Here is a 27,464-nt window from a genome sequence, read left to right on the forward strand (position 1 = left end):
CCCGCTTTATTTCCTTCATTTAGCCGAGCCACAGTGAGCCAGAGCGACTGGGCCCCACAGCTGGATATTTTCACAATGCAAATGATCCATTAAACTCCCGACAATAACGTCAACATTGCGCTGCTATATCCACTCCACGACGTTTCATATTGCTGTTTATATTCACTGTCTTTTCTCATTGCCAACCGTGTGTGTCAGTATACAAATCAGATTGGTACATATAATTTAATTTACCATGAGTTGCTATTTTATTTCAGGTTTAGATACAACTAGAAATTGTATTCTTTATTTTATTTTCAATTTTTTTCTGCAATTTCATTATCTTCAATAACATTACTCATTTATTTACTCTTTGTTTGTCTGTTTTGCATTGGTATTACTCTTCCCTGGAGTGAAACACAAAACACCACATATTGGCGGGCTGGCGAGGTCAGCGCATAGTTAAATGTCAATGAAAAAGTATAACGGCGTCATTGCTTTCCGAAACCGCAAAACAAATGTGACTTTAGTGATGCTTTTAAGAAGACTCTTCCTCAACCACATTTATTGATACTGTTAAGCTACTTTGTAAAAACATGGCAGCGCTGCATTAGAGAGAGATGGCGACATCATAATAGCTTTTATAGCCTCATTGATCTCCAATAGGCTGGTTGAGCTCACATCTGTCTCTCTCGCAGCCTCTGAACATAATCAAATATAATGTTTGTTCATCTCTGGTTGTTGTTATTGTGCAGTCTGTCTCCGCAGCGGCTCTGGCTTCGTCTGTTAAAGACCTGATGTTGATGGATGCAAAGTGGACGTGGCAGACAGACCCTATTGGTTTTACCCGCGATAATATAGGTATGACTCGACTTTCAGCCATTAGGAATAAATCGGGAAGCATTAGCCAAAATAAGGCACTTGGAGGTTGTTTATACGTGTGCAGTGCTTGCTAAATTTACAAGAAACGACTTTACCCCCTCCGATAAATAAATAAAATAAAATAAAATTGACTCGTCTTTCTGAAAGCGAGTACACTATTTTACCAATAATAAATTCCACCACAATGGTTCATTTTGTCCTGATCTAAGGGAGGTTAGCATGTTTTGATTATGTTGTAAATGTTATGTTTTCAAAAGTAAAAAAAAGGAGAGCCTTGTAGCCTTATAAGAGACTCCTGACTCTTTTATCGTCCACACACTGTTAAAAACACACTACTCTATGCAACTTTATTGTAAACACACCGTTACACAACTGTCCGCATGCGATTTCACACCATTTCAGATTAATTCTACAATCATTCATGAAAGGTCTGCTTTCATTATATATAACAGATTTGTGCCTTTTCAGGAAAAGGCAGTATCAATGACTTAATGAGTAAAATATGTATTTTAGCAACTAGTTTTATTGTTGATTTGCATCTGAGTATATTTTTGCTATTTTTTTTCTTTACAACTGAACTAGAATCAGAATCCATGGTCTTAGATTTCTTAAAAAAGACAGATAGATCATTAATGATAAATAGCAATTAGCAAAGAGGTTTCCCGTTTAAAAATCTACCAAATGAGTTGCCACTCGAGTTGATGCTTTGCTCTGTAAGTAAGTCAGTAAGTGATTTATTTGTCATTGTACAAGCGTACAACGAAATAGTGTTCAGGTGTTAGTCCTGAGCCGCTGTCACTGAGCCGCGCTGCCATTGTGGGTCGACCTGACCCGGAGTTAGGGGAAACCGTAGCACCCGGAGGAAATCTGGCTGGCTGCCTTCAGTCTCCTCTGATCCTCGGAAACGATGCAGCGCCTCCTGAGTTTGTCCCTGTTTCAGAGCGTGGTGTCCTGCACTGGTCAGCTCCTCCTTCCTCTTCCTTCTGTGCAGCTCCCTCCACTCCTTCCACTCCACAACAGTCTTTCACCATCTTTTGGGAAGAGCTTAGCAGTTAATCTCTTTTTTTCTCCTGTGAACGTCCATTAGCCAGAACAATAGAAGGCATGTGTGGCTTAGCTGTGAGTCTCGCCCGGATACCTCCTTATTTTGTCCCTTTTTTGTTTCCTGCAGCTCCTCTTGTGACGCCTCCACTGTGCTGCAGGTGTGGGAGGCTCTTGGTGCCTCTTCAGTGTCTCAGAAGAAGAAATGTAAGGGTCTCAAATGGGTTTAGCTGATTATACCAGCTATTTACTTTTAAAAAGCTGCTTCTTCAGGACCATAATGGACTCTTTTTCAGTAAAAAACAAAAACAAATCCACCAAACCTCACATAAACACGGCAAAGAAGTATCCAGTTTATTTACCCCCTCCGATAAATAAATAAAATAAAATAAAATTGACTCGTCTTTCTGAAAACAAATACAATATTTTACCAATAATAAATTCCACCACAATGGATCATTTTGTCCTGATCTAAGGGAGGTTAGCATGTTTTGATTATGATATAAATGTTATTTTTTCAAAAGTTAAAAAAAGGAGAGCCTTGTAGCCTTATAAGAGACTTCTTCAGGACCATAATGGACTCTTTTTCAGTAAAAAACAAAAACAAATCCACCAAACCTCACATAAACACGGCAAAGAAGTATCCAGTTTATTTACCCCCTCCGATAAATAAATAAAATAAAATAAAATTGACTCGTCTTTCTGAAAGCAAATACAATATTTTACCAATAATAAATTCCACCACAATGGATCATTTTGTCCTGATCTAAGGGAGGTTAGCATGTTTTGATTATGATATAAATGTTATTTTTTCAAAAGTTAAAAAAAGGAGAGCCTTGTAGCCTTATAAGAGACTTCTTCAGGACCATAATGGACTCTTTTTCAGTAAAAAACAAAAACAAATCCACCAAACCTCACATAAACACGGCAAAGAAGTATCCAGTTTATTTACCCCCTCCGATAAATAAATAAAATAAAATAAAATTGACTCGTCTTTCTGAAAGCAAATACAATATTTTACCAATAATAAATTCCACCACAATGGATCATTTTGTCCTGATCTAAGGGAGGTTAGCATGTTTTGATTATGATATAAATGTTATTTTTTGAAAAGTTAAGCGAATACACTATTTTACCAAGAGAAGAAATGTAAGGGTCTCAAAGGGGTTTAGCTGATTATACTGGCTGTTTACTTTTAAAAAGCTGCTTCTTCAGGACCATTATGGACACTTTTTCAGTAAAGAAAAAAAAAAAAATCCACCAAACCTCACAAAAACACGGCAAAGAAGCATCCAGTAAACAATGTGGAGCACAGAAACCACAAATGTAGCTCGCAGAAAAAATCTTGGAATCTGGTGAATCATGGAGAAGCAAAAGAGAGAGAAAGACGAGCTATATATTTAGAATAACATTTCACCACAGGTCACATAACCATGCCCCCAAGTGCATCGGACCTGCTGCCCGGTTGAAATACGTCTTGGTCAGTGTATATTCATCTGAAAAGAAGTTATTGCTGAAGAAAAGCCCTCACATTTTTCCATATCTCTCTCGTCTATGATTCAGACCACATTGTTAGTCACCTCCGTCTTGAGTTCCTATTGCTTTTAATTTATTTATTCTGGGAGACAAACTGACAGGAGAGGCCCGAGTCATCTCCAGACGCAGTAAGGGCCGCTGAATTAATAAAGACATATGAGCTTTTACAGGAGCTGTGAGGAGACGAGAGGAGGAGATTTGTGCTTTTTTCTCGCTGACAGAACAGAGCAGCGTACAGGCATGTCCCTCTGCGGCCCCTACGCATTTTACACAACATATTCTGCTGTTTGTTTCTGAGCGGCACGTATAGCATTTTATACCTTTGTCATTGTCGGGAAACAGGGCTATGTAGAAGCAATAAAGCCTGAATTATACAAGGTTTCAACTATATGGGGAATCAGATAAAATCAATGCAGTATATTCTTTGGATGGCAGCAGTGGTAGTCCCTTCAGGATATTTCAAGGCACATATGCGAATTGCGTTAATAGAGTTGTTGCCTGCGTTACCACTGTGCAACGACATATGTTTTCTATAGAACAAACGCGTATTTGTGCATGTAGATTATAAGACGATTATTATTACCAGTCATGGAAATCAACAGCAAATATTTACTATTATTTAAATCGTTACACAAATTGACCAATCCTTATCAGACCCCAGAATTTCATATCGCTCAAGCACTAATCTTAAAATAAGGAAAACACAAAATATTACAACATTTTTGTGTGCTGTTTTTGGCGAGGCAAGTTATTGACTTTCTTGTCTTGTATAAACTGTTTGCTTTGATGAATTGACACTGCTGGGACATTCTCCATATCGTGATGCAGGAACCCCTGCCCTGTCCCAGGCGTGACTGAGAGATTATTATAGGGCGAAAGGAGTACAAAAAGCAGGGGAGAGTGTTCAGACAAGGGTTGTCAAAAAAATGTATTCCTCAATACTAAATCGATACTAAAAGTGGTATTGAAGAAAGATATTAATTTTAGCAGGTATTGTTACTTTCTGTGTTTCCTCCGTTCTGTGCACAGAGCAGCCCCTCCTCCTCCTTTTCGCTCCCAGAGTGCCAGTTGCTGCACAAAAATCAAAACTTAAAATTGAGTTAAAAAGTACCCACTTAAACTCTGAATAAAATGCTAAAACTAAATACATCCATTGTCGAAGTGTAGGATCTGATTATTGGTGCAGCACCAGGTTGAAAGGAGCAGTCGTTTTTATAGAAACTGTGAATTTGTGATTGTGGTTAATGTTAGCTTAGTGGCGTCCATTGGTCTACATGTATCAGTTAGCATTGGCTATTAAGCCGTTTTTTCTCCTAAAGAATCTCAACAAAATGAAATGTTACCAATGTTCACTGTATAGTTACATGCTACCTATCTGTACTTAACTCATGAATATATTTAGAGGAATTTTAAAGGCCAGTTTTAACATTTTGCTTTGAATTAATTGCTCCTAAATGTGACAGCAGTGACTGTTGTTGTTTATGAAGGCAGAAACAGACAGTGTTTAATATGATGGTCATGGGCCAGGGCCAAATCCAGTCAGTCTATAAACACTTTATATTGTAGGTTAATTGCCAGTTAATCAGTTAATCAGAGATAACAAATTAGACCCTTTATTCTCAAGAACATGGTCAATCTGAATTAACTAATATAATGTTGAGTATCGAAATCTATGGAAGCCCGTTTCCGCCATGTTAAAAAAAATAAAAGCCCAACAGGAAGTCGAAATTTCGAGATTTAAACTCGTAATTTCGAGATTTAAACTCGTAATTTCGAGATTTAAACTCGTAATTTCGAGATTTAAACTCATACTACGAGTTTAAATTTCGAAATTACGAGTTTAAATCTCGAAATTTCGAGTTTAAGTCTCGAAATTACGAGTTTAAATCTCGAAATTACGAGTTTAAATCTCGAAATTTTGAGTTTAAATCTCGAAATTACGACTTTTAAAACTCGGAATTTTGAGATTTAAACTCGGAATTACGAGTTTTTCAGATCCGTGATCATAGACGTGGGTACGGCGGGGACAGCGGAACCACGGGTGCAGATGTAAACAAACGAGATTTAAACTCGAAATTTCGAGATTTAAATCTCGAAATTACGAGTTTAAATCTCGTAATTTCGAGATTTAAACTCGTAGTATGAGTTTAAAACTCGTAATTTCGAGATTTAAACTCGTAGTACGAGTTTAAAACTCGTAATTACGAGTTTAAATCTCGAAATTTCAAGTTTAAATCTCGAAATTTCGAGTTTAAATCTCGAAATTATGAGTTTAAATCTCGAAATTTCGACTTCCTGTTGGGCTTTTATTTTTTTAACATGGCGGAAACGGGCTTCCATAGAAATCAGTATCCAGAATCGAGTTTTATTTTCAGTATCAAAATCGAGTTTGAAATTTCAGTATCGTGACAACACTAGTTTAGACTCTACACAAGTAGGGGAAACAAACTCAGCCTTTTAGCTGTGAGACAAGGCCTAACCACCATGCTACACTACTGGCAAAAACTTGTGTATATTACCAAAATAGCCCCAAAATAACGTTGCTGGTTCAAATCCTGGACCATGCGGGGCCTCTCTGTGTGGAGTTGAAATTTCCCTTCATCTTGCTCAAGCACCCCACTCTAGGAGCTTTGAAAAGCCAAGCCCCTCTAAGTCTCTGGCAGGGCTTTGATGCCATTGACAGGGTTTAACGTTTCTGAGGACACTGCAGATGTCGGGCGCTTCCCTACTGCCCTGACAGTCTAAACTCTCTGGGGCGGGATCATGAGTATCTTCATCGGGCCGACTCCACAATGACGCCAATGTCACGAAAATTCATAGGCAGAGGCAGGAAAATGCAAATGTAATTACCCCCAGTTAATAGGTTGAAGCAATGGAGCTAAACTGGGCTCAGTGTCTCGTCCTAATTGTGTGGGATGGTAAGACCTCTGTCATTTTGGGTGGCACAGCAGCAGACGACCAAGGTCTAAGCTGGCTTGAATGTGGTGATAAGGCTTCGAGGGTGGTGGCAGTTTTCTTTTCTAAATTGAAGAAATGACACAAAGAGCACAAGAGATTAATAACAAATTAAACTACAAATTAAGGTCACTTTCAACGTTACATCAGCTTTATAGCAACACTAATCTAAAGCAATGGATTGGGTAACAACAGTTGAGCTCGAACAGGGGGCCAAACGATTAGACGAGTGGTTTTCAGGCTTCGTAAGAGAAAAAAAGCTCAATTTTGCATGACATCCCCATCTTAAAACTAAGTGTTAGCTATAGTGGAGGAGCCTATACCACCTAAAGCAGCCATTGCACTACTCTTTGAATCTGGCCCTGTCTTTCAATTGTGCTGACTTGGACCAACATCTAAAAAAGGACTTCCTTTCTTTGTTCAGACGACAACAAATCAACAGGTACTAATAAGGTAACTTGGTCCACAACCTGTTATTTTACGTACTGTACCGTACCAAAAAACTAAAAATCTACTTCGTACCATCACTAGTTATTTTAAGATTATTGTCTCTGGAATCATTGTTGAACATTGCCCTCAACATAACAGCTTAGTAGTGTTACCCACAAGTTAATTTTAAAGAGGGGGTATTAATAACACTTTCATACACGTTGTTGCAATATTGATCTATAACAGCTGAAACAAAGTATGCAGTAGTTTCACTTCCTGAACCTCTGAGCAAGCTAAAACAAGCCCCTCCCACTCCACCCTCCTCTTGCTACCCTTTTCTGCACAGCTGCTTCAATAAGGATCATTTAATTTTTTTACTTTTTAAATGCACTGCTCGGTGCGGGTGGCTGTAGTGAAGCTACGACGAGTGTTTTCGTTTCACAATGAGAAAATCAAGCTCCTTAAGATTAAGATCGAGAGGTGAGTGAAGCATTTCTTGAATATGTCGGACCAGTTTGAGAGTGTTAGAGAATTAACAATGGTGTTCGAGAGGATAGATGAAGAATAGGTAGCAGTCTTGATGTCTTATACAGGAGATTTTTACCATTGGTGCGAGACCCGGAGACATGAACTGGAGACATTGTGCTAGTCCTACCATTCAAGTCTGTCTATGCTTCCACAGAAAAGGGATAAATCCCCTCTCAGAGCGTCATACTGATGCGCAAGCAAACATTCTGTGGCTGAGAGTCTGAGCACCACAGTCAAGGCTATGACAGAGCTCGTGCGGCTGTACAGCTTGACCCAGTCTGATAAATAGCGATTTAATGTTATCCTCTAACAGAGAGAGGTTTGGGAAAAGGAGCTTTTTGGGAACTGTAGCCGCAATGCGAAGAATAGCCACTGGTAATAATTGAAAATGTGCTAGTGGCTCTAAACACAAGGCATGTTTTTGAAGAGGTCGCTCTAAAAAGTCAATTATTAAGTATGAAAGTGAAAACAACACCAAGAGGAAATAACTTAGAATGCTGTGTAAAAGAAAAAACATCACTTAACTGCAGAGAAGTGTGAAAGCTCCAGCTGCTTTAAAAGTTTAACAGTGAATAATAGCCACTACGCACCGTCAAATATTGAGATCAAACAACAGTAGTTCTGAGAAACAGGACCACGGATGGCATCAAAAGGCCGGATATTTACTGGACTTTGGCGCTGATTAGAAGGATCACGTCTCAAAGTCTGCAAATCAGTCCCTTTGTTTTGCCTTTCAAAGTGACTAAAGGAAGAGGATTAAAGTCATCGCGAGACCCTCAGGCCAATTTCTCCACAAGGTTTTGAGAATTAATCAGTGTTTTGCCCAGACAGGGGTGGGATCTTTGTATGAAACTATTTTATTAGGATGAAAAAGCCCAGACTATCAAATAATACCCTTCTTTGTAATGGAGATGAGTGTAATGTTTTTGCTGCGGGCTCATTTATTTAATATTTAGTAAAAGAAATACTTCTACTGTTCGGGCATGATAAGGTGCACAACGCAGTTTACACCTGGCACCCGTCCTGGATGTTACGTATTGTATATTAAGCATTAAGTGGTTCTTTCATCAAAAACATACTTAGATTAGTTTTTCGCTTAATTCCCACAATTTTGAGTAACCCTGAACCTTTCTTCTACTGATCCGATCATACTTAGATTGTGTTGCATTGTAGATCCTATCAGCACCAAATCCTCCACTATAAAAGTTTGTCCTCGTCTCAAATGATTGAACCACTAGACTATCAGCATCTAAAGAAGCAACATTTGTAAATCAAAAGGCCCTCTTGTACGGACTGTTTTGCTGTTATGCTCTCATTTGTGTAAATTGGTGTAATTTGCATGAAAGAAAAAATACACATACCGTAATAGAGCTGTTCAAAAGATTTGGTCATTAATGCCAGTTCACTTGACAAGGTCCGATATCAATTTTTGTGCAATTCGGAAGAATCCAGCTCCTGATGGCTGACAACTGTTTGATAGCAGTCACAGTATCCAAGCTGCTTCACATTTGGTTAGTGATCTGTTAGGCAGGTCGTGTTATGGCTGATCAGAGTGCACACCATTGTTACTGGGTTTTGGCGCTGAATGCTTTTTGATGGTAGTGTGTAAAGAGCTCGACTCGGTGACAGTTTGTCAGGCAAACAGTGACAGAAAGTGAGCAGCTGTGGACCAGTATCAAAGCTGGAGAACCAAAGGAAGCCCATAGGCTACAGTCTTCAGCAGCGCCTTTACAAGTCTTCTGTCATACGCCGTGATGCAACACTGTTGGGACATTTCAACTGGTCACACTGACGCCATGTTGACAAAAGCTGACAAAAAATCCACTTTATATGGAGATAGTAGACGGCTGATACTGAGATGATTGTGTTGGACTTATTTGAGTCTTGGAATGCGCACATTACAATGAGCTAACCTCACCCAGAAGGTGAAAGCTTGTTATAAATGTCATGAAGCTGGTTGTAACGTTATGCAAAGACTTAGCTTATATGTTGACACTGTGTATATTTTACCATGCATTTTGAATAATACTCAAAAAACTACTCTTAAGATGTGTCTAAATACAGAGTAATTTCTTCGAGCTTGCATGAACAGCCAGTAGATTGAGGGACATTACATGGATGGATTGACCGTAAATGAGAGTCATGCATTATTTGAGGGTGTGAAACATGGGTGAAAAGTCTGATTTCGATCTAAAGGCCCATGAAATCATGACATAAATATACATAAATGTGCCCTTGCATGATTCATGTATGAGCATATACAGCTTCACAGTAAAGTAAACGCGCTATAAAATCCACATTAGGCCGAGCTCTCCCCGAAGCCGTTTAGATGTTGTTGCCTATCTGCATATCAAAGCGCAGAAGCAGTGATGCGTGGGAAACGGTACGACCCTTATTACACTTATTGGTTACATTTGTGGATACATTTTTGCTTATTTTATAATGTGTAGTGGTGGCGCGGTGGCTGAGTGGTTACCGCTCCTGCCTCACAGTCAGAAGGTCCTGGACATAGACATGATAATAATAGACTCCGTCTCCTCACTCTCCATTTCGAGGTGGATTTAAAAACTCCTCCTACCCTGCTAATGTTCCTAAAAAGGGCATAAGGGCGGGATCTTCACTGTAAACTCGGCCCTCGTGTGACGTGTTGTTCGATCGTAGCCACGCCCGCGCCATTAGTTCTAGGCCCCGACCGATTCGGATTTTCCGGGGCTGATACCGATACCGATAAGAAGGGGGTTGGCATGGCCGATAGCCGATATAAAGGCTGATATTTTAAGTAATTAATTTGATGTTGTTTTTTTTAAATCTCTCTAGTAGCCTAAAGTTAGGCATTTATTATTATAGTAAAGGTTTCTATCATAGAAATATATAGAAATATTGGTCGACAGATGTGGGGATTACAGATGGAAATTAGTAGAGTGCTAAATCTGGTGCAGCCATCTTTTTAATGTAACTGCACACTGTTCTTTCAATAAACTAAACTACTAAACAATTATCGGTTATTTTGATTGGCCGATGCCGATATGCACCTATGATATTTTTGGCCAAATTTTAGAACCGTCTATAATCCTGTGTATGAAACTTCTAAATGTGTCAGTGTTGAACTGTGACAGCAGGGGGTGCTGTATAATTATGTTTAGTAGTTACTTCAAAGGGAACTTGTTTGAAAGATCAAATCAGTAGATTCATGACAAAAAAACGGTAAGTCTCTATCTCTTATGGTTCCAAAATTTCGTGTGTAAAGTGCAACGCTATCTAATGGAAAACTTGCAGCTTAAAGCAGTGCATTGGTCCTGGGTTATATCCCGGGGCTGGGCGGGGCCTTTCTGTGTGGAGTTTGCGTAGGTTTCCTCTGGATCCTCCTGTAACATAGTGGCGGTTCGCAGAGTTGCAGCGGGTCTGGACGAATCCTCCAACTAATCCACACAATTTTGTTTATGAACGAAGCACTTTGCTTTATTTACTCACTGTATTATGATTCTCAAATTATCGCCAAAGGTACCATTTGTTCATTCACCCATTTTGTTGTGTTGAATTGGGATCATACTGACTTTTCCCTTGCACTTTCTGTTTGGCTGTGTTGTGTTAAAAATGATATTGAGGCTCTAATAACTTTTTTCAGTGCTAATTATTCCATACAAGATCATTCAAATGTGCTCAAAATGTTAAAAATCCGGGAGCTATTTTACCTGTTTTCAAATAGAGGCTGCTAATTTCAAGTGACTTTTTGGTTATTAGGCTCTGGAGGCCATCATCATCCACAAAGCATTGGCACAGGCTGACTCAGTTTCTTTAAAAAGTGCAGTAAATTCCACTGCCACGGCTAGAATTTGTAGATTCAAATCACTTTTTCAATAACATCCTCTGGAGGAGCCTTTTCCGAACAATCCACGCCAATCTATCAGGGTTCATTTAACTCATTTGTCAGCCTGTAACTTTTATCCATATCATTCAGCGCTGCATCTTCAACGTGCATTCCATGAAACCACCTAAACACATTAATGCCGTGGTTTATTACGCTCACAAAACCGCATCAATACCAATTTGTACGTTTTGCTGCCTACGGCAATTGTAAGCATACCGTAAAAGTGCGTCCGCGTTGCCGACCGTGATTGATGATGCTCTAAAGACAAGTCTCGTTAATTTAAGGTTGCTGGTAATTATCCGCTAACATCATTTTACACACGCTGCAAGAAGAGCGGATTAATCAATGGCACATAAATCTCAGATTAACAGAATCCTTTTTAACGAGATTTCTGTTAATTTACAATTAACGCAATCCCATTATCAATATTGGCCACTCGCTTCGGTGCGGGGCCGAGGAAGCAGCAGTTTCACAAACTCTTGCACTCAATGTTATTGCACTCAGGAGGACTCGCAACTCAGTGAGAAAAAAATATATAGTGGTGCCATTAATTTGCCATCTCCAGAAAAGGGCATCACTGATCTGTGAAATCACTTTGTTCGTTTGAGATGGTTGCACTTTCTGTTCATTTAGGCCCCATAATGACTTAGATTATGTGAGTGGCGCCGTCTGCTTGCCTGTCTCTTCTGCCGCACTATGTCAACCCAGGACATTCCCCAAACTCCTATTTTAGACAGTGCCTAAACTGTGGCCTGAAAAGAGACGGAAACATTTTCACACATCCTGATATTCAAACTGATATTTACTTAATTGCATAGCTGTACATCGATTAATACATCAACAAAAAGAGTCATCTGTAGATAAATAACTATCATAACCCCTAAATAATGTTTCAAAAGGGGCTGTAATGTTCCTAATATACTGTACTCTGCTATCAGATAAAAAAATCGGATACAGTCCCTTTAAAACTGTCACTTGTCAAAATGCTTTCAGCTCCAATAATTACTTATTTAAGTACAGTCTGGCTCCTCTATGCCGCTTTCCTCTTGGCAAAACCTTATAATGTCTTTTTAAAGCAACTTAAAGGGGACTATGGGTTGCTGCTCTCTCGCTCTCTGTAGAATGTGGCCCGGTTTTGTTTTGCTGTGATCCATGAAATAATCTGTCAATGGGAGAGGAAACGGCGAGCACTCCCATCGATCTGCTGTTTTATCGTCAGTGTTGAGTTCTGCTCGTGGTTTTATAGCACCATGGGAAGTCGCTGGCGCCGATCTGCCGTCTATTGTTTCTGCACTTCTGTCGTGTGTGGGAGCGAGTTTCCTGTACCTACTCCTTCTGCTGTAGCACTCGCCGTCTCTTTGGCAGCAAACTAACTGTGCCTCGCAGATGCTACCTGGGTTTCATACCACGGTACTTACAAAATGTGAATCTCATCCCAGCAAGGTTTGAATACAGCCCAGTGGTTTCAAACCCCAGAAATGTCATATTTACTCAGGATTTGTAAAAGATTTCAGAGTGCGGTCTAGAAATTCACTTTTCAGGTTAATGCTTATGAATGGATGCATCTTAATTGCTGTGCAGAATTTAGCATAGCTAGCATTTATAATCAGGCTGGAGTATGACCCCATCAGAGATTTTGTTTTGCAAAATTGGGGCCAGATTTGATCCTTCCTTAATTATTGCTGTTGCTCCCACTCTTTAGGCTACTCTATAATGTAATTGCAGTTTTACATACTCATAACCAGCTTTGGAAACAGCGGGAAATTACAGAGTAAATGCCATAAAAGGGGGAGCAATAAACAGTTTAATCAGAGTGGTTGTTAACAGGCTGTTCACCTGGTGCTTTGTGTGTTTCCAGCCAAACCTCGCTTTTTTAAATCAACTTTACATAGACGTCTACTGTAGTTTCTTACATTAATCAATAGACACATATTGACTAAATGTAATTCATAATTATTATAACAATGAATCAAATTACGTGACTTGTCATGATGGCAGCTGCATAATTGGATTTCTATATTGTAGTGTAAACAGTTAATAGTAGTAGTAGTTTATTTCGGTCATATATAAACATTTAGAACACATGTTTTCAAAGATCTTGTACATTACATTAAGAACACATGTACTTTCAGTATGTTAGTGACCGAAAGGGGTTTAGACTTATGTCAAGACTTATAGTGCCTAACCCCATTTACAACTGTGACCCTATATCGAAGATGGCACAAAAATTAGACATAAAGAATCAAAATCATGTTATGCATTTAATCCTTAGCCCCTCCTGGCACGTTTTTAAGGGCTTTCAAGTTACATTTTTTGCTCTTATTTGGAACAACATTGAAAATGTCGAGAGCTCGCAAATGTCAAAACAAACAAAATTCCCTTTCGGTTAAACTGCCGATAGTCATAGTACTGGCGTCGTTTATCATGAAACACTGGGCAAAGTAAGAGTTTAGAGTTGACACATCATACATACTTGAGGGGATACTTCAGCACGGATATTTCACATTTTATAATTTGAAATCATGTCTGTGTAAGGATAAGGCATTATTGAAACACAGGCGCAGGCAGTGGGAATGACGGAGAATGAAAACAACTGCATGCAAGCAAATCCGTGTTGCCGTGATAAACACACGTGATCAGCCCGGTAATGGATCATGGGCTTTTAAAATGTGGGGAATAGTTTCACGTTTCATTAATAGTTCAAATGATCAAAGTGGTAAACGGTATTTCTCAAAACTGCGTGGATGAAGTGCAACACTACTCCAAGGGGGTAGCAAGTCCATAATTAGTGTAGGGCAGATCAAAGCAATCAATCTTATGTCTGTTATTCCTAATATGTCCTACAAAAACCATATTAATCGAGCACTTTCTTTTATGCATTGTTGAATTTTGATTCTTTCGATTCTTTGTATGTAATAAAGGTTTTACAGGGCAGACCAGGTTTCTCTGAATTATAAAACAGGACTGGGGCTCAGGGTTGAACTGCGGGTTAGAGAGCAAGGATCATGGGCCGAGAAGAGTTCAGCAAGTGAGAACTGAACAGACTAAGAATGTGATGGAATTGCCAGTCAAAGGAGACATACAGACATCAAGACAAGAGTGTGTGAGGTAATGGAACAAGATTAGGGCTGTGTGACATTAAACGAAAAAAAAAATAAAGTTACTACTGGTGCCTTTAATCTGAATAAGCAATCAAATTCCACTGTGAGCTGTGAAACTCACCTCGTCTATATAGAATCCTTATCCTAATACCGCCACAGTGTTTAACCAGAGCACTTCCCATCACCGCATCCTACTCGAAATGGTCCGGACGTGACTGCTATAAAGAGGGAGAAATGAAGGCCGTTTGGGTCAGTTTATTTTCCAATCCATCATCAGAAATGGATGGGAGCTATTGATGAAGTTGTCCTACCAGAACTGATCCAATGTCATTTTTACACTCCACTTTGGCAGCCCTTAAGGCGGGTGGCAGCGCCTGATAATTAACACGCGCCATTGGGGAGCTTTATGCACTGAGCTGGCAGGTAAATGAATGCACTTTCTACTTAGGCAGCAACTTTAGCCGAACAATGGTAACTTTACGTAGAGTGAAACTGTATAGTGCAGAAAACAAACAAACGGAGCGTCAGGGGTGCAGTCAAAAGCCCAATAGTTTACGGCTAGACTTGAGCTAATTAACAGAACAGTGCCACAGTGGCTGCATTGTACTGCCTTTAGTGATTTATTGTTTCAAACTGAAGTGCAGTGGTGTCACCTTGGGAGTTTAAATTGTATTTTTGAGTTTTCAAGGAGACTGCATGGATGTTTACTGGTTTCAAACTTTTATGGGATTAAAGATTAGGAACTTTCTGAAAGTTGTAGCTATAGGACCTTCTTCATCTACATCCTGTGCTTGTTGGGTTTAAGACACAGGCAAGAGCGAGGCAACGTAGCATTACACTGACTCAGAATTGTAACAGAATACAGGAAAATACTTTGCGACAACTTAGTAATTTATACAAAAAGTCGCTGCTAACAAAATGACTGCAAACACCTCAGTTAATATTGGGACAATTCTTACAAAATAACAAATTATTAGTCTTGATCTATGCAAGGTCCAATTGACTGATGGACAGCTTCATCCATCAGGCTGTCAGGAACTCGTATTATTGGTTTATTTGTCAGGACAGTGCATATTAATGAACACACATGGGTCTTATTCATGTAAACAAGCCACCCCAGAGTGCAACCTTGGGCTAATTTCCATCCTTCGTCCCCCATGCTCACTCTCAAGCACACTTTCATTCATTCTGGCCTATTGTACATGTTTTTAGTGGTAGGGGAAACCGGAGTACCCAGAGGAAACCTACGCAGACACGGGGAGAACATGCACACAGAAAGGCCCTGTCCAGGTGGGAATCGAAAGCAGGACCTTCTTGGTGTGAAGCATGAGCGCTAACCGCTGTACTACTGTCCCTGTCCTTTTGACTTTGCATTTGACTATTTAGTGTTAAAGCAGAACTAAGTAAGATGTTTACCTTAATAAATCCTTTACGTAGTCCCTCTGGGGGTAATACAAGTGTTAATGGGATGATTGGTGTCCAGAAAACCACAATTGCAACTTTCCTTGCTCTGACCCAGAGACCCAATACACACAATACAGTAGAATCATGAAAAGAAGAAGCTAACAGGCAAAGCTAACTGTGGGCTAGCGCCACTTTGGCAGTATTTAGCCAGTATTGAGTGAAAAAATCTCCAAACCAATCTCCATTGGTTTGTGGCACAAACCAGTCCTTTTGTTCTTTCTGTCAGTGTAGTATTTACTATCATGGACAATTGATGATTAAAAAAACCCAACATGCTATGAAACCTGGCGCTTATGCCCTCTAGGGGCATGATTTACTAAGTTCTGCCTTAAGTTGTTTTTTGAACAAACGGTTTGAGAGTAATTCAGATTGACTGTTGCCTTATGGTTAAATGGTTTGTGACGTCAAAACTTTTTAAAATTTCTGGCTCATTCCTAAATTAATGATAAACAAATGTAGATTTTAAAATGTAAAACACTAGAGTTATTGTTCATGCAAAAATATATGGACAATGTTTTAGATCTGCAGAAGTGATCAAGTAGCTAACAGATTTGTTCCATGGCGCTGTTTTTTTTCATATCATTCTTAGCTAATGTTATTTGGTAACATTCAATGTACTACATTTGATCCCAAACCCATCATTACCTGTTGCTTTTACCTGTTGCTGACTGTATTTTATCTGGTTGTTTGCTAGTGCCCAGGTAACTTGAAAACTATTTGTAGCAGAATGCTTATCTGCGACACTGGCACATCAAAAAAGTGACTGCAGAATGTTAGGGAAAAAAACACACCAGATCCTGCTTTCAATTCCCCTCAGAGCACAGCACATACGCACTGTTTGTCCTTGAGTAAACTCTCTACTGTACAAGTATGCAGCCCAATGAAGGTAATTTGCTGTCAATCTTCCGAACTGGAGAAGCCTTTGAATTGAGGAGGAAAAAAAACACTGAAATACACACTTGGCTGAGATTTGCCGTGAAAATAAAAGACTTCTTCCCCTTTGCAAAGTGTAGCTGTTGGCTGGGGCTGAAAGAAACCCAATTAACCCATGTTAGAGACAGAGCAACACTAGCAGCGGTAGCCTTCTACAACACTCAAGAGATCGCTCTCCTCTATTAAAGTGAATACAGTACGATGCACCAGTCTTTTCTAATTGAAACCTCTGGGACGGACTTTTGGAGGTTCAGAAAAACGAATAAATGTTGGGGAAGAGACAAAGAGCTCAAAGGATTTACGGCCCTCCGTGGTGAAAAACAACATGTTCTTTGAAGGAAAAATAATGTCAGACAGCTTTAGGAATACATACCGTTTTTATTTTACTGGAGTTTGTTGGCGTAGCTGTTAAATTAAAACTAATTATAAACATGAACCATTGTGTAGTTCTTTTGGTCTGCACATTTTACAGTACAGAATATGGAAGGAGGTGACACGGGAACCCTTGATGCTGAGGATCAATGCTTGGCGTGAGACAATTGGGGGTCTTTAGGAGATTGCACCCTCGGATTGTCGAAACTGCATGGCGCACTTTTTTTTCCCATTGCACTGCCACATATTAAGGGCCGAATTAAACCAAAGCTTTATAACGTTATAGTAGTTGTGAGACTCTGCTTCCCCGACCAGCGACACGCACTAAGAGGGTGAGGGGATAAGTGCTCATATAATATGCCAAAAAATGATACATTCTTTATGCTTTCCGGAATATTAAAGTTCAAAACTCTAATCCTAGGACTGGGTTTTCAGAGTGAGAAATGTGAGGTGTGAGTGTGTGATAGGGGTGAAGTTTGGGTTTAAAGGAGAGCCTTTAGATTTATTATATCTACAACAGGGGTTACCAACCTTTTGAGAGCCGAGAGCTTCTCCAAAAGCATTTTGTTATTGTTCAAGTGCACCAGCTACAAATCTTATCCAAAGCAAATAAACTCCCCCCAAAAATGTAGAGGGTCGCACATCAATGTTTCATAAATGATTATCCATGAATTTGATTATCCATGAATTGAACTCATAAAATACCTGAATGCTCACAAATAAACATTTAGAGGCCCAAGAATCAACTGTATTTAAGAAATCGGTGTAAGAGTCCCAGACCCAAAGGATACAAGGGTTTGTGACAAATGCTTGTAACATTATAATCTCATCTAAATTCATGCCTATGAAGTTGGGGATGACTGAAAGGGCGAAATCCAGGATGGAAATGACTGAAGGGAGTTCCCTGCACAAGTTGGCTGGATGCTTCCTTACAGAAAACCAGAAGAAGCTCTGAGTCGAGCTTCATCACAGCGAGAGGAGCCAGAAACTGTTCCAGCAAGAAACCTATAAACATTTTTTCTGAGACAGATCATGTTGGAAGCAGCAGATTTATAGCTTCAGAAAGACAATTCCCATGAAATGATAATTCACACCCCGGCCAAGTTTTGATTAAACGACTCAATTTAGTCTTTACAAACCTCTCTCAGCAGATATATGTTATTATTCTCGCGCACAATGTATCGAGGGATGGAGCCGAGGAAGAACATTCGTCAAATTAAGTGAAACCTGCTCTATTGATTTCTCCTAAGCAAGGTAAATGAAAGAGAATTAATTGAAGGGGATTGGTGGATAAATGAGTGCGCGGCAGATGCATTTCCTTGGGAGCTATTAATGACCCACTGGGCGCAGGAGAACCGCACACGTTCTGTCGACAAAACCTGACAACAAGAGCAACAATCCACCGGGCCCCGTGTCACAGACTGCAGGGTAATTAGGAGAGTGGAAGAAAACATGCTAATGATGCTTTATGATTATGTATGGTACATTTACACCAGAGCGAAATAGACCAGGTCAGACCATTGTGTAAATGAATACATATTTTATCATGACCCAGTAAATGTTTGATAGAAAGTTTAACAGCTGAGCAAACTCCCAAAAAACAGACGAGGAAGGGGCTGATTCTCATCCCAGACTGCATAAACAAATCTGGCACATCTAACTTCCTTCCTCCTAATTGTCAACACAAAACTGCCAACAATAAAGGACGTTTTTCACTCACGTTGTCTCCAGAAAGTAAAAAACATTTCTAAAGGACTCTTCTCAACCGTCATATCACCTGTTTCAGCAGACGCTTTTAAAGTTATATCGCCTCATGCTCGCTATAGCCTCAGATACCCTGTTATTCAATCTATTATTTTGTTGTACTTTTGACAATGGCAATAAATTACACTGGCAAACTAACTAACGAAAGGGGTAAAAAGTCTTACTGGCTCATTTGCTCATGTGCAAAAACAAGTAGTATGTGCAAAAGTTGATCAGCAGAGGCGTAATTTGTGCCTTTTTTTTACTCATGAAGCATTCTCTTATTACATATCAGATTTGGGGCTGTAATACTGGCCCAAATGATAAATTAGGTGCAACATGCCCACAAAATAGCATATTTTATTTTTCAGCCTTCACTTTTTTTTTATGCTCTTGTTTTTATAAGTTGCAATAATGAGCGGATAAAAAGGGGAACTATATTGTAAGGCGTAATAACATCTTAGGAGCACTTCGACGTCCGCGCAGTAATATCTTCACTCCTATAGGATTCTCTGCGCGGACGTTCAGGTGCTCCTAAGGTGTTATTACGCCTTACAATATAGCACCCCATTTTATCCGCTTACAAAATCGACATGTTTAATTTTGAGTGACTAGACTTGGATCGTGTAACCACTCGTGTAACCGTATTCAAATAGGGAAAACGTGGAAGAGCTTGGTCGTTTCTAACTTCACCCCATAGAGGAGAGGAGGAGAGGCTAAATGCTAACAACATGTTCAGTGTTTTTGCGTGTCTGAGCGCACACATAAAGACCAGGCAGGTACACATCAACTCGTCTAAGCTCAGGTAAGAACATATCTCAGTATGGAAATAAGGTTGCCCTATTTCTTTAACCTGGTTGATGAGCGAACCATCGACGCACTCCAACAGGCTACCTAATTTCCCCAGTAGCCTGGTTTAACCATACCCTCGTACTGACTGCGTTTCAGACAAGGGTCTGTAACTTCACAATTGAGCTCCGTTATCAGGTGGGAGGGGTGAACTCCTTTGAAACGATTGGATCTGAATTTTGCTAGCGTTTGGTCGTGACGTATGTAATACGCCCGAGTGAGTGAAGCAGCTATTATAACTCTTGGAGGCATTCCTTGCACATTCCAAGGCTTCAATTTCAATTTCTGGATATGTGGGACTAGAACCCGCAAATCGGCGCAAATGCTTGACGTCACCTACAACACCCGCCTCCCCCGCTCGCTGAATGGTAGGTAGAAAGTCAACCGATGTAACGTAGCCACTGAGATCAATGCCAGACGTACATGTAGGGAGATGATAATTGACCGGAGTTCATGGATGGCTAAGGCCAGACTACATTATTACTGTATATGCCACAGTAATGAAGGCAGTATAGTCCAAGGAGAGAGTACCTTGTGTTTTGGATCCATGTAATTAATTTAATCAATCATATTTCAATATTGAGGAACAACCCACAAGCATTTGTATAGTCGCCCTGTGTATAGAATAGACACATTATTAAAAACACGACTTTATTTTTTCCAGTCTGTTTGCTGCACTTGTAAACCACATGACAAAATGTCAATACACAGAGAAAAAACCCCACTCTGCATTGTACCAGCCAATGGCAATGTTAAGAATAGCCTCATTATAATTATTTTTTAAACCATTAGTGCAACCTTGTTCGGCACGCATAAGCACTGCATGGTCTGTTGTCTTAGTTAAGAAATGTTCAAATATTTCCCTTTAATATTGACCCTCTCGGCCTCCGTAGAGCGGTGCAGCTGTCACGAATCCAATAACTTCTTGGAGATCGGCCTTGTTCTAATAGACGCTGGATATAGCGTGGTCCTCTGTGAGTTTGTAGAGGCAGAGTCTTGTTAGCCCGATGCATAAGTCAAATCTTTTCCAGATCCTATCCACAAAACAAGCACGTTTGATTGGCCTTTGTTAGTGCTCACATCCAGCTCTCAGATCAATGTTTATTAGGCTATATACCACCAGCTTAACTCACTCTGGGCAAACAAGACCAGGAGAGGAGAAACCATCCAATCACTTCATAAACCTGCCATGGCAACCATCTTTCAAACGTATTTTTTTTTGCACTGCGCAATCGGTCAGTGCAAGTTTATCCTCAAATTCCAATCACGCTTGCATTATGCTTATGATAATAACGGTTTTCTTGCATTTTCACAATAAACGTCTGAGTTAAGTCTGCTCACGTTCTTGGGAAATAACAAGGCCAGCAGCACTCCTGGAGGTAACCTTGAAAGAGAGTGGTCAGCAGGAAAAAGTTGAAAAGTGTTGATTCAAATGTACAGTATGTCGGATGCCACCTAATGAGAGCCAGATTTGGGGAGAAGTTGTTCAAGGAGAAGCTTTTGACGCCTACAGAAATAATGTTTCTCAAATATTGTCCTCAACAAAAAAAGTTGAGGACATTTTTAGAAACATTATATGGGTAAATGAGTATATACATTATTTGTTGTTAAATCCAAAATCCTGATTCAGTCAATCAATTTGAAGGTTGTATGTTGAGCTTTATGTAGAGGGTACATTTTAGATATTCCATTTGTGCTAGTATAGTTGGGATGATTTAAAGTTGCTTCCTTGATTGTTAATTGTTTTGTTCTGTTGTAATTTTTTTCCCAATCTGTTTGATACCTCAGAGTAGTTGCTGATACGGAGTACCAGTCCAAAACAGCAAATCAAAACAATAGCTAAGCATAAAGATGCTAAGCCCCAGAGCACATGGATCATGATGCATAATAAACATAGTAAGTTATGCTGCTTGGTTCTGCCAATATTCAGAGTCCACTCTAAAGACTAAATTAAGGTAAGAAAAGTAACACAAATGGGATCATTAGAGGTCTTAGTGTCTGCAGAGCCTTCACAGCAAGTATTTAAGCTGATGTGAGCATTAGCCACAGCACACACTGGAAAAATAATAATCATTTTAAGGAAGGAATGACATAAAATTACTTGAATTAAGGCATTCAATCTAAAGTTTGAGTAGGGATGGTCTAGTCTTTGATAAAATAAATCATCTTATTGTAAATGGGACAAGCACATTTTTTCTTAATTCAGATTATTTAGTATGATTTCAAGTGAAAAAGAAATATATTTTAAAAGTAAAACTTAATTTGTCTGATTTAAAGTGATATTTCTGATTGTGGTCTAAGATTTTCGTTTTTGGTTAAAGGGACTAGATGCAGGTCATTTCTGTGCTCACTACTGCCCCCTCTGGTCTAACGTGTAACTGCAGTCTATATTAAGCTCGTGCATGATGGCACTTCGGACCCAAATTAACAGCTTTTTGAGTGACAGTGCAGGATTTTAGAGGCAGTTGTGGTGAATAGGTCTGGGTTCATTCTACACATTATATTACTGGAACATATAGGGGGAGGAAAATACTTAATTTTACCATCTTTCTCCGTGTAGTCTCTTTAAGGTACCTGAAAAATCAGTGGTATCGACAAACATTTAACATTCTTGGCTTTCATAGTATTCACAAACACACTCCCAATGATATCTTGTACTTCAGTCTTTCCAGTTGATTCAGTTCTGTGTTTGTCTGAGCTTTGGACTGGCACAATGACTACACTGCTACGTGTCATCCTACAGTCTCAATTACTGCAAACCACCCTGCCTTCCTATCAAATCCCTTTCTAAATCAAATAGACCATTCTTTTCATAAAATTTCATTACATTCCCGCTTTATTAGACAAGTTCCTGAGCTACCCTACCATAATATTTCATGCCATCAGCTCACATCATTACGTTTTATTCCAGCCGTGTACAGCCTTTTAAGATCGCACGGCTTGTCAGAAATGCCTAAGTTATTAGCCCAGTGCAGAGATCCGATCGTCAATGGCTGTGTCAAATTTCCCCATTGTCACGTATGGAGATTACACTGATAAGGACATGGGGACATGGGGCGTTGTCAAGACAGGCGCGTTTTTAGTGGCAAATGGAGTGGGCCCGGACAGTGCAGAGATTAACTGTCTTCCCTGGCACTCCGGCAGACACTTCTCGGGTGATCCACTCACGTCAATTTGTCACCCAAAACGCAAGACACTGCCTCCTTACGGCGGGAGGCATTACCATAAATTTACAATTCATTTGCGCATGCCGATTTTGACCGACGCCCTAAGACAGCGCTACTTTAAGCAGTCGTTATTTATTTGTTCTCATTTGTCTGATTTAAAGGTCGGGCCGGAGGGTAATTAGGCTGAGTCAGCTTGTGGGTGTGCCAATAGTGAGGAGGCATATTGATTTACAGTAGATAACAGTCTTTAAGGATGAGCGCAGAGAGGAACCGCAGCGCGTCTGCCCTCCTCCAAGTCGAGGGCGAGCAAACAACAACTTTTTTATTAATTTCACTGTGATGGAACGTGTTAGTATTCTTTTAGGCTATACTTCATTTTGGTTAAAGGTAATATTAACTCTTTGACGTGGGGATAAGTAAAAAATACTACCTTTAATCACAAGTATGGGTATGTGCTTTATTTGTCATTGTAGAACCGTAAAACGAAATTGTGTTCAGGTGTTGGTCCTGAGCCGCACCGCCACTGTGGGCCAACATCACCAGTGTGTTTTTGGAGGCAGGGGAAACCATAGTACCCGGAGGAAACCTGACTGGCTGCCTTCAGTGCTCCTCTGATCCACTGAAGCGGTGCAGCGCCTCCTGGGCCTGTCCCTGTTTCAGAGCATGGTGTCCTGCACTGGTCAGCTCCTCTACCTCCTCAGCAGTTAATCTGTTTAATTCTCCAGTGAATTAGCCATTAGCCAGAACATTATAGAAGGCATCAGTGGCTTAGCTGTGAGTCTTGCCTGGGCTCATAAGCTAGCAGAGAGTAAATAAACAAATAATCGTTTTTAATGCAATCAAGTGTAGTGTTATATATATCCAGGTATTTTTGGCTTTAGGAGATCGGTGCCTGGTGGAGGTTTACAGTCTCCAAGGCCATCTCACTCACGTATTTATTAAGAAATCCACAGTATATTTTTTGACTTGACTTGGCACTTGGTAGAGTATATTCAAAATAGACTGGCAAAAGGTTTAAAACAATTGGCCTCTTTGGTCCTCATTGTGGGGTGCTGATATTGCTGTGCTGTCACCCTGTAGTGGCTTGGGGCGTCTCCAGAAGCCTAATATTATGAAAACCTATAGGGACTTTACATCCCCTAAAACCAGCTCCAAAAAACATATATTTTTCAAAAGATAGCGTTTCCTTTTCATTTCTCAGGCATTTCTATGACCACTGGTTTATGCTCTATGGATTTTTAAAGTTTAAGCTATTTCTTTTCATAAACGGTAAATCGACCGATGAGTTATATCGATCCCTGCCCTCAATCTGAAATGTGAAAGCAAGCATCTCTCGCAACTATGGCGTCTGCTACCGTCTTTCTACTATTTTACATTGACACACTTTAAAGCTACACCCAGCAAAGAACTCATCGAACAGTATATTCACGTGTTTGTATTTTTCTCCTCTTGCTAGTATCTCCGCACATTTCCAATGATTGCTGGCACTGATTACTCCCCACACTCTATGAAGCGACCCAAGTGCCTCCGTATCTGCGCCGCATCGTTCCAAGAAGTACTTATCCCATCTCTCTGAGTCGAAGGAGTTGTCGAGATATGGAGAATACAAAGGAATATTCTATAAATATGCGTAAAAGCGTATTGCACTATCTTCCCTAATTGTATATCAGTAAAAGAGGTAGGTGTGGGAACAGTTGTTGATGATGACTGTAGAGCCATGATACCCCAAGAGGGAAAAGGCGTCAGAATAAGGCTTTGTTTAGTTTTATATTTAGAAAAGGTGCATAAAATCCGACGTGGGAAGAAACAAGTGGCAGATCAGAACCATCTTGGCTCTCAATGAAGCACTTTCCCACAGTTAACAAGTTAGATTTTTTTTTTCTTTTTCTACAACAAGAGAACATCCTGTCAGTGGCCATAGATGGACTTCCTAAAGACTTGGGAAGACTGGGAAATGTCTTCCGTTCCTGAAATACAGGGGCAAATGCAAGAATATATATTAGATTGAGAGTTTATATACAATCTAGGGCAGAAAAGTGAAGGTCAGGAGCAGGACACTGAAGTGGGGGTCGCAAGATTTTTTTTTTACATTTCTGACATTGAATTTTATGTGCAATTAATCGAAATTTAATTATGATTTTGATTATTACACTATACGATTACAATAATTGAGGAAAAAAAAGATTTTTAAGAATGCCCTCCCGCTTTTCTATTCAAAGCACAGAAAGTCCGTCCTGTTTGTGTGATTGCGGCTGATCGGCTGGATGACAAACGCAGTAATGAACTGTTGCATTTGTCGCAGAAATAATAACATATTAATAACAAGTTTTATGTGCTCACCTTTTGCTGAAAGGAGAACCGAAGTTTAGAAGCCTCTCTATCCTTTACCCAGGGCTGGGTCTTGCAGAAAAGTCTAAAACTCTTCTTTAGGAGCAGATATCACAAACGATGCTCAAAGCAAACTCATATTATTTTATGCTGCTGTGATGATTGTTTCTGTTTCCTTCCCATTTCACCTGCTAATGGCACATGCTTTGGGCCGACATAAACAAACAGCGCTGTGTGATGATGTCATCAGGCTGCGCAGCTTGGTTTGCTTGGGCAGGTGTGAGGGCTGGCCAGCAGGGGGCAGGTGAGCCAGGGATGTCTCTAATAGAGGATTAGTTTAGAAAAGGGAGCAAATTTAATATAATTTGGACTTTTTTTTAACTGTCCAAAGAACATATTTTGCATATTATATTAAAGGCAACCAATAATCATTTGAATAATCGTGATTTCAATTATTACTAAAAAAATATTATTTTTCTATAATCAAGCAGCCCTAGAATCTGAATTTAGCGAAACATCAAAATACATTATCCAAACTAACATCATTAAACCACATATTAAATGTTTTGTGCCTTATATTCTTATAAATACTAATTACATTTTACAGAAGAGGGTCCCGAGTTGTTGGTTGAATAATTTTGGGGGTCACGGCCCGAAAAGTTTGGGAAACCCTGATATAGAGTATGATACAGTGTGTGAACAAATTGCAACATTCAATTACTTCCTTCAATAACAACAAGGTTAACAAATGACATGTATTACAATGTAAACGAAAGCTGTGAACAATTTGCTTTAACATCAAATTGTATCAAATCAAGGCTTAAACACGACAAAATAAGGATAAAAACTTGACTGAAATTTATCTAAATGAGGAAAAGTATGACTAAAACTGATTTATTAAGCTGTGTTAGCAAAAATAATTGTAAATTAAATACCTAATTGATTTTGCGATGTATTGTATATATACTGTATATTCTGCAACCCTAAAACAATCCAGCACAAGACATACAGTATAGCTACTTGTTCCCTTGGTGGATGCGTGCGCTCACAGCTTCTTAAAAGTTGCTGCCGTCGCGAGAGTTATAGGACTAGGAGTAAGGAGGCAGGTGAATTAAACTCCAGCCTTGACTGAATGCTCACTATCTCAGGGGGCAATATGCCTTTCAGCGCCCCCATGTAATTATATCCATACAGTGATTCATCCGCACATGCTCTCTTGGCTACAGATAGGTATATAAATTGGCCAGTATAGCACCATCACCAATTCATTTGTGAGAGCAGGAATTGACTCGGCCTTACAATAAATATACAGACTCTGAATAAGGAATCAACAGCCCGCCGCTGCCACTGCGCCCCAATTAGAGACTGCTTTTTCTGATCCACTGAGTTTTACTGCACACATTGGGCTTCTGCAAATTGCATGGGGGAGTGCATGCGATTATCATTATTTTCTTCTTTTTTTTTCTCAAACAATAAGGATCACCAGAGACGGCAGCCTTGTCCGCTGCTATTGGAATTTGTGACCCATCAGGTTTATTAAAAAGAGATTTATTGCAAATAATTTTTTGCGCTAATTGCATTTCGGCACACACCTAACAGTTATAGCCTCTGTCCCATATTTGTTTTCATTTATTTTTTTATGAAAGAGGGAGCGAGTAAAGTTTTAAACTGTTTTCGTTGTGGTCCAAACTCATTCCAAACTTTGCAAACGCCATTTATAACGCATTTATTTTCGGAGCAAGTTTCACAATCATCAGAGATTTGCTGTCACAACAAAAACAACCCTGCGTGTTCACAAACGATTCACAAAAGAATGCTTTATGATTAGATAGACGCTTTTTTTCCCCGTAAATGTTTGCTTTTAAAACATTCTGATGAAGGACGAAACAAGTTTAAGTGTATTAATTGGAAAAGAGTGAGTGTATCGTTTTGAATTTCTTACATTTCTGCCTAAATTGCTCATAAATTGTGCTCTAATCATTACTAAAATCATAAGAATGAGTAAACAGTGTCTGCTTAAACTAACACAACCCAACCTTTTACATTTTATCAGATTTTTATTGGCCATAACATGTAAACATTCACAGGACAGTGTGGAATAAGTGAGTACACCCTTAGATTCAATAGCTGGTTGACCCTCCTTTTGCAGCAATAACTTCATCCGTTTCTTGTTGCAGATTAAACGTGCACAAAAATCCGGATGAATCTTGGATCATTGCTCTTTACAAAACTGTTGCAGTTCAGTGAGATTCCTGGGATGTCTGGTGTGAATGGCTTTCTTAAAGCCAC

This window comes from Gobius niger (genome assembly GCF_951799975.1).
Source record: "Gobius niger genome assembly, chromosome: 10".
Taxonomy (NCBI): domain Eukaryota; kingdom Metazoa; phylum Chordata; class Actinopteri; order Gobiiformes; family Gobiidae; genus Gobius; species Gobius niger.